Source organism: Callionymus lyra, chromosome 6, assembly GCF_982586985.1.
Source record: "Callionymus lyra chromosome 6, fCalLyr1.hap1.1, whole genome shotgun sequence".
NCBI lineage: Eukaryota > Metazoa > Chordata > Actinopteri > Syngnathiformes > Callionymidae > Callionymus > Callionymus lyra.
The window spans coordinates 8945873-8954901 of NC_141823.1; positions in this window are offsets into that span (position 1 = coordinate 8945873).

Genomic DNA, 9029 nt, shown 5'->3' on the forward strand with positions numbered 1-9029 from the left:
GGTACAAGCTGAGCGTATGTACTCTGGATTAATACGGAGTGATATACGTGTAAAGAGAAGTGAACAGCCTAAAACCTGAGAAGTCCTGCGGTGAGGAAGGATTAACGGGGGGAACTTGTGGCAACGTCACATCTCTTACAGGTGTTCAGGAGCTGAGCCGTAACAGTATGTGACGTTTAGATATTACGTCCCGCTCTGGATGGTAATAATTATGAAGTAACATGCACTTTAAATACAAGTGTGTGTGTGTGTGTAAGAGAGGGAGCGGAGGCTTTTTACAAGTTCCACCGCTTCTGTCAGGCTGTCAGCGTTTGTTTCCGGGGTTTGCAAAATATCACATTCCGAGAGTTGTCATTCCCAGTCGGCCGAGGTACACAGTAGAAACACCGCAGGCACAAATATCCAGCCTGAGATACGACGCAAGCCGAAAGTTGGGAAATAAAGTGATAACGTTCTTTGTTTGCGGCGCATGTTTCCTCCTTGTTTGCTTGATTTCCATTGTTTATATATCCTATCCCTCCTCTGGTGTTCCTGTAGATTCCCCAGCTGTCGCCGCTCGTCACATTCCCCGAGCCCGTTCTGATTTTCGGAGGCCAGACTTAAAAGAAAGTCTTAAAAAAAAAAAAAAAAAAAGCTTATACACTGTGCCAAATTTTGTTAAAATGACTATGAGATGTTAGTGCCAATTCATGGGTAATTGTCCCTTCTGGCGGAGTCTGTTGAAAGTCCTGGAGAAGCCTAAGCTCAAGATCACTGCAAGTGTTAATCTTCTTATACTTAAGGTATCAGGTTTTCTTTTGATGTCGCTAAACATGTTGACTCCTATCTCGGCACAGAAGGCAATCCAGACATAGCTACGAGCGAGATGATGGAGAGTGTGTGGGGGGGGGGGTTGTCTGCCTCTTCAAGAATCTCTGGGTTTATGTGTTCTTCTCCCAGCATTCATTGTGGGGCTAAAGTCGAGCTAATAAGAGGGAGAATTGGAACGCCAATAAAAGAGATTGGTTCTTAACTCATTCCCCCTTTCCCTTGGCACAAACACGTACATTTCAATTGTGGCGAACAAGGTAAAATCATAGTTTTATTTATTGCTTGTGCTTGTACAGAGATCTGTTGTGTCTTTTAACTAAACAGACACTTGCTAGAAAAGTCCAACAAGATCTTTTCCAAGAAGATGTCTCACCTTTTAAATCAGTTATATACATAATATAAATATATATATATATATATATTTTAAAAAATGTAAATACATTTAAATTTAATTCAATGTATTATTCAATTTTATTTAATTAATTAATCATTTCTTTTTTCCCACTAAAAAAGGTACTGTGTTGTGTCTACGACACTGGAAATACTTTGATCTTACCTTGTACTTTAAATCAGTTTCAGTCGTTTAGTTTTTAAACCGACGTACACTTCAAATCACAGACACTTTTGTTCATAGACGTACAATCATATATATGTCATCTGTCTTAAACCGAATTATAAACTTATATTGAACGTTTACATTTACTTTAACTTGACAATTTACAGCTTTTAGGGTTACCTGGTGAGATATGGTAGAGCTGTCAACGCAGCAAAGCTTACTAAATAATTGTTTTTAAAAAATATGAATGACAAAATAACTTGTTTCTATAGTCAGAGTTGTATTCTGTCAGTATTATTTTGAGGCTATATTGTGTGCATTTATACTGTGAGACTTTAAAAAACTTTAATATTTAATTTATTTAGGGTTAATTCCATTTTAGAATGATATATAAAAGAAAATAATTAATAAACTATTTTTTCATTTTCCCAAATTGATCCAGTTTAAATGTAAATCCTTTAAAATTGATTTATTGTCTAGTTGATGGATTTTTCTGACTGTTGGTTGAACTGTGTCTTTCAGTTTTACCTGATGAATACACGTAGGTGACCACGTGAGGACAATTCTGCCCTCGGGGAATCAGGTGGATGGGGAAAAAAAAGACGTACTCTTGACGGGGCCCGCAGTACTTGGCACACCGGGGTGACGCACCTGGGGTGCTCAGGTGAGTCCTCGCGATCAATCACTGATTCCTTAAGTCAGGTGAGATTCCCCATCAGTCAGTCAGCCCGTCGTGCAGGTGCCTCAGGTGGTGGGTGATGGTGCAGAGTCTCTGGGATCAGGGCGAGCTCCCACATGTGCAACAACACTCATCCACCACACACAGGTGGAGATTTGTCACGGGCTCAGATTGAATAAATACTTGTGACACACACCTTAGATGCATGATAGACTGTGAAAGAAGAACTCTTCTCACAATCCACACTCAAATACGTGTCTGCCCTCGGGACAACCTCCAGATTTATAGCCAGTTGTGTGGATTGTGTGGGTTTGTTATTGGAAACAGACAGGTGGAGACTGAGCTGAGGCATGTTTTCATAATTCTGTTGTGCCGCTTCTTAGCTGTCATAAAATATCGCCGTAATACGATTTCTTCGCTTTACTGAACTGCACTTTTGATTTAGAGGCGTCTGTTTGGGCGGCGGAGAGACACTCCCACTGTCAAGTTCTTGAGCGGGGAATATAGCCGCAGGTGATTGGACGCTGATGAAGAGGTGCGAACCTCACGTCGAGATAGTGTCGTAAATCACAGCCAAACAAGTTCATCTGCAATTGAATTAAACGCGTGTTGTCAGCCTCGGAGAGAGATGAATGGAAAATACTTGCTTGGACACAAAAGCGTTCCGATACTCAGAGTTTCTCCAACATGGAATAGGAGTTCTTGGAGGCTTATCGTGTCTCCCTTATCATGACTTACAGTATGTCAAGAGATTCTTGTGTTTATCTTGAAGCTCAAAACATCCATCAATAAATCATATTTCACTGCATCAACTTTCAGTTTGTTTTATATATTGTACGTGGTAATTTAATAACATGTTTTTAATTGAATTTTGAGCCAAGTCATGTGACACTCAAGTGCATTATATGACTTTTTAGACTATAGATTTGTCCCTCTGGATTTAATTTTGACATATGCATTATACTGTGGATTGTTGGATGGACGGACAATCAGACAAAACAGGCGAAAAGACAGGTGGACAAGCAGATAAACAGACAAGAGGGACAGATGGACACACAGAAGAGACCAGTGGACAGAGAGACCCGTCAGAAAGAGGGATGGACAGACAGACAAATCGACAGAGAGATGGATAAGACGTATGGAAAGATGGACATGAAGACTGACAGAAAGACTGACGTGAGGTCGGATGGAAGGAAGGCCGGAATGACGGATGTAAAGAAAGACTAAAAGATGGATGAAAAGACAGATGGAAAGCCAAACGGACAGGCAGACAAATGGACAAACAGAGAGATAATTAAGACATATGGAAAGATGGACATGAAGACAGACTTAAATACAAACTTAAAAAAAGGACTGAAAGATGGAGGGGAGGAAGGACGGAAAGACGGACAGGAAGACGTTCATAAAAAAGTTTGGAAAGACGGAAGGAAAGACGAATAGAAAGACGGAGAATAAAGAAGTTTGTGAAGACAGGTAAAGAAGGACGGGAACACTGACGAGAAGGACGGAGTGAAAGATGAACATGAGGATGGAGGGGCAGACGGACAGAAAGTAGGTCTGGAAAAAACAGGCAGACAGATGGACAAATAGACATGACAACAGAAGGACAGACAGACACAGTGTTTCCTGTATTGGGAAACAAAGTTTGTGCTTTACACCACAGTTCAATACAAAATAAGAGCAGATAATACCATTTAAAAAAAACAGAAATAAACTGAATAAATACAAAATAATGTTTTAAAAAATAATCAAATAATAATTAAATTCCACTGATATATAAAATAAATAAAGTGTTGAGGGTGGATTAAACATGATTTTTATTTTTATTGAAACATTTTTACTGTGTTTCAGAATGGACATTATATGGTTGAACCAAAGGTTTAATGTCCCTCATATACTTTTCAAAACACTTTAAATACATGTAAAAGCAAGGAAAAAAGTTTCACACATTTGCACCTTTTTTTTTTTATTTGTACAGGGACAACATCTGTAAACCAAACTTAACATTATGACCATTAACCGTCCCAACTTTCCTCCCGAAGACCACGAAGATCCGTCTCTTTTCCTGAAACCTTCCTCCATCGAGCTCCATACTTGATGGCTTTTGTCATTTTAATTGTATTATTTCTGAGAGATCACATGGCATTTATTAATTTATAGCTCGTAAACCTCTCAAACATCCACTTAAATCATTCGGTAGTTCAACCTTCCAGGCGTATGAAAGCTGTTTGAAGTTCAGGGAATCCATTGCCAGTCTTTTTTTTTTTCTTTTTTTTTTCGGTGTGCAGGTTTTAGATGACGCTTGCCTGGTAGACTGGCATCAGTCAAACCCACATGTTGCCCCGAGGTCACACCAAAGCTGGCATTTACTTTTTAACACACAGGCCGCACTCATATTATCCAGCTAATGATGGAATTACAGCGCTGACTCACCGTGTAGCTACATGCAGAAGGACGGGAGCGCGGCGGCAGATTATCGTCACGGGGGAAAAGAAGCGCTTGTCAGAGGAGGAAGGAAGACGGAAAAGTGAAGGTCATTTCTTTTTTTTTTTCTCATGAAATACATCATTTAATCGACACTGTTATTGTCGCTGAGTCAGCAACAGAGACGAAAGTGTCATCGGTCAATAAACACATCTATGGATCATTTTTTTTTCTGAAAGTGTCTCGTAAATACATGTGGAGATGTTTATACGCTTGTTTAAAAGTGTTGTGGGTGGACGCCCGTGTGCAGAGCCGAACTAGCAGGAGGGTGCGAGTGCGAGCACGACGACCGAGGGCCTCTGTGTTGCGGTTTTGAGCATAAACGTTTGTGGTCGGTGTGTTTTCATATTTCGGTTTCCCGAGCTTTGCTCTGAAAAGTTCACATTTTCAACGTGGAAATATGAAAAATTGACCGAGCGTTTTATTTTTATCCTCTTCACATAATGAAAGTTCCAGAGGGACAAAAACGGTTCCCTGGGAGGGTGGGGTGGTTTGTGCGAAGGCAGGGAATGGGCGGGGGTTGATTGTGGTTTTGGAAGACGGGCACGACTGTGCTGGACGTGCAGCTGGATGCCGGGAAGCACTCGACACACTTTGCGTCTGACTTTCAGAACTCTCAAGAAAAATGGCCCATTTTTCAGGCCCAATAAAAGCACTAAGACAGCGCATACCGCTGCCAGGAAGCTCATTCTTCGCAGAGTACCTCATTTAATCACATCGAACAATTGACATGATTGAAAAGGGATTCCTTCTCTCAATCTTTTGCTTCTTGTGCTGGGTCTCTTATGACCTTAGTCACAAAAAAAGTTTAGTTTTTTTCAATTTAGTTTGATGTGATTGGATGATGGTTTTTTTTAATAAAGTCTTTAATGTTTTCCCAAATTACAAATGGACCTTGTGTAACTGGGGTTCGATCTACACTGTAAATATTTCTATACTGTGTATTTTTTATTGTATTCTATTCATACGTTTTTATTTTAGGTTGTTTTTTTGGGGGGGACTTTTTCATTGAATGAATCTCTTACTGGTAGATATTACTATGATGCTTAAAGCATCAGTCAGCAGTCAGTCAGTCACTAAAAGTTTAGATTAGTTAATTTAGTTTAAAGTGTTGATCTTGTAACTCTATTGTATCATCAGTATGTGTCTGTTTGTACAAAACTCTGAGAACACTTTGTTTTTCTGGAGATAAAATCTTGTTTACCATAACCACGCCCACTATGCTGTGATTGGTCAAGTATCAATGATTTTCATACCGCATCATCAACCCTCAGAAGTCTCCACCTCCAAGGGACTCATTGTGTAAACAAAACGGGCCGTGATTACAGCTGGCTGGAGGAGGAGTGAAGCCATTATTACGTCATAATGGACTCCCCTCTCGTAACCTCTCGTTCGCCCAGATTTAAGACGGGGAAGAACTTTATAAAGTAATTCCTTGTGTCCGCTTGAGGTCAATGATTTTTACTGCTCTTGTCAGTTACCAAAAAAAAAGATGAAGAGAAGAACAATGTCATTCAATAACACAATAGTACTGATGCTACAATGGACATTTGAGGAGAACCGTCCATAAGCCATACAAGTAAATTACATTCCCGTTGAAAGACTTAACTTTAAAGACGTTAACTTGGACAGAAGGTAAAGACGAACATTATTTCCGATACTGTAATCCAATTATTTGGAAACAACTGTAAGAGTAAGTGTTTGATAAACTTCTCTTAAAATATCTCCTGCTGTTTATGAACAAACCTTAGAAAATATCGCTACTTGCCGGATGTCACTAACACAAAAGGGTTCTTTGTGGAATTATCTAGCTAACAAGACAGCCTTAATCGAGCAGGCACCTCCGCTCTCTCTGGAGACAGTGTGCCGAGACAGTAGGGCAGGGCCCTCGACAAGAGGCCCTCTTAACTGCACTATTATTGTCACACATACCTGTAGAGTATCAGACACCTGAGAACCCGAGCTAAGAAGCTAAGGGGGAAACAAGCTCCCCTCCAGTTGCACCCATGTACTTAACTTTTGTCAAACTGTTTAGCTTCTTATGCTTTTGTGTCCATGGTTGGAGTCTAGAAAGATTATCCACCGAACCTTTCGCTGCAGGCTCTGTGATTGTAAAGAATACAAAAAGTCCCCTTTAATCTTCACTCGGAAAACATCCCACTGTAAAACTGTATGCAGACGATGCCGTGCTCTTTCCTTCAGCATCATTTAATCACCGCTGACTCCTCAAATCTGTTTCTGGTTTGTTTCTCCTCCATGTAACCTCCTCTCCCTTCTGGTGGCACACAGATGAATATTCTCTTCATGGTTAGATCACTGATGGCGGCGGTACTCAAGCGTGTTTTTAAAACCGCCATGACTGAGTAGATTAAACCCCCATCACGAAAAAAAAACAATCTACATTTCCTGAAGATATTTGAGGCGTTTAATTCAAAAACAATACTCTATTGGCCCGCTGAGCTTCTTTCCCTGCGCGCATTATTGTCGCCACTTGGAGTCATAGAATTGAGGTAAATGAGCAGTGAAACATGTTAATATGCGCGCCAAGTACATCTGGCTTAATTCTACCCCCCTCGTGAGTCTTTTCTTGTGTCTACAACCATTAAAGTCGAGGGAATAGAATCACACAAGCATGCGCTCCTACATTTGCGGCGACGCTTTTGTAGAAGCCATGTCATTGATGACACAACAGCTATATACATATTTTATCGGGACATGCATATTTTACCGTGTAATCCTTGGCACACGACGGCTTTTCTTCGGGGGAGAGACATGGTGAAGTCCTCCACGTTGTCTTTGTGTGGGTCTCTCTGTGAAGATACGTCTTCGTCTCATCAAGTTTAATAGGGGAGTATCTTCGGGATACTTATAGGACATTATATTGTCTCGGTTGCCTCGATAGCAGTTGTTGTTTTGATCAAAATACCTTTTGACTTGACAACATTATACAGACGTCACACCACGTGGATTCAGGTTTAGTTTATCCTATCTAAGTCGCCACAAAGGTGGTGGTGTCGTGGTTCCGATTAGGCGACTCAAAAAAACATCCTTTTCCTCCTAACTATTTTGCAGTGTTGAGTCACACTGCGTATATTGTTTACTTCTCTTGCTCCGAGTTGGCAAAATATTACAAACCCTGCAGTGTTTCTGGGGCAACAGACCAACAAAGAAGCCAAGACTCGGATGTCCTGGGGGACGTCCTTCCGCTTTTCTGAGGGAAAACCTCACTTTTGATTCTGATTCATGATTTTCAACTACATCGAAATTATACATTTTACAAGCCTGGCATCTTGACTAGAGATGAGTTCTGTTTAGGTTCAATTGACCCAATTTACCCTTGTGTTATCTCAGGGTCAAATTGACCCCGAAGGCCTAAAAAAACAAACGTGTTTGTGGTTTCCCTTGTGTCGTCTCTTGTTCAAGGTGAACTACCTCCCTGGCTTCTATTAATACATATGCAGAGGTGGAGGTCGTTCACCTTGACCAAGCGAAAACACAAGGGATACCGAAAACACATTTGTTTCTTTCGGCCACAGAATCACCTTGACCCTGAGATTTAAGAGTTAATACAGTCCAATTGTATACTGATATTCATTGGGTATTCAACTAAAACAAATGTTTTAGGTTGGTTACTACCATTTTTTTTCTAGCATCTCTGCCCTATGTTCTACCTTTTATCTTGACCTTTTAAGTATATATTTGTTTGAGTATTTAAGCACTTTGTGACCCTGGTCTGGAAAAGCGTTCTACAAATATAAATTACTTACTTACTTACCTACTATCCAAATCTTTGAAAATTAACTTTGCAATCTACAGACACAAATGGAATTCTAGCACCACTCCACACAATAGACCTGTGGTCATAATGTATTGACAAACCTGTCGTGTATATATAAACATATGTGCCTCAAAGTCGCGTTTCAATCAATCCAGAAAAGAACAGATTTTAACAACCGCTGACAAGGACTAACATAAAGTTAAACGGCTGTGGCGCGGCAGACGTACTGTTAGCGTATGTGGTAATTTCCTGCGCGCGGTCCTTCGGTTGAAAGGGTAATTAAACGGTTCCAGGCAAACACTCATGTATGTGTTTGCAAGAGACATAACATCCAGACACAATTAAAAGCACAAACACGTGTCAGCCAGTGTTTGTGTTAATAAGAGGGTTGGAGAAGGAGCGACAGAGCTAATGAAAGAGAGAGTGCGGTAGCGAACACGTGTTGCCTGCACTCAATCACCGAAATAAGATTTGCGTGTGGAAAATGCCGAGGAGTCGAGTCGTGTTCGTTGCTTTGACGATCTTTGAATCTTCCTGAAACATACATCAGACTCGCCGCGAAACAATCCCTCGCCCTCCTGAAGGGTTCGTGGACTCGTGGCAAAGTTCAGAAGAGTAACTTCAGACGTATCGCTCACATCTAATGGCCCTCGCGACGTGGTAGCCGGAGTCCATCAGCGACTCGTGTTCGGGGTCTTGTGACGAGAGCCAATTCTTTGTCA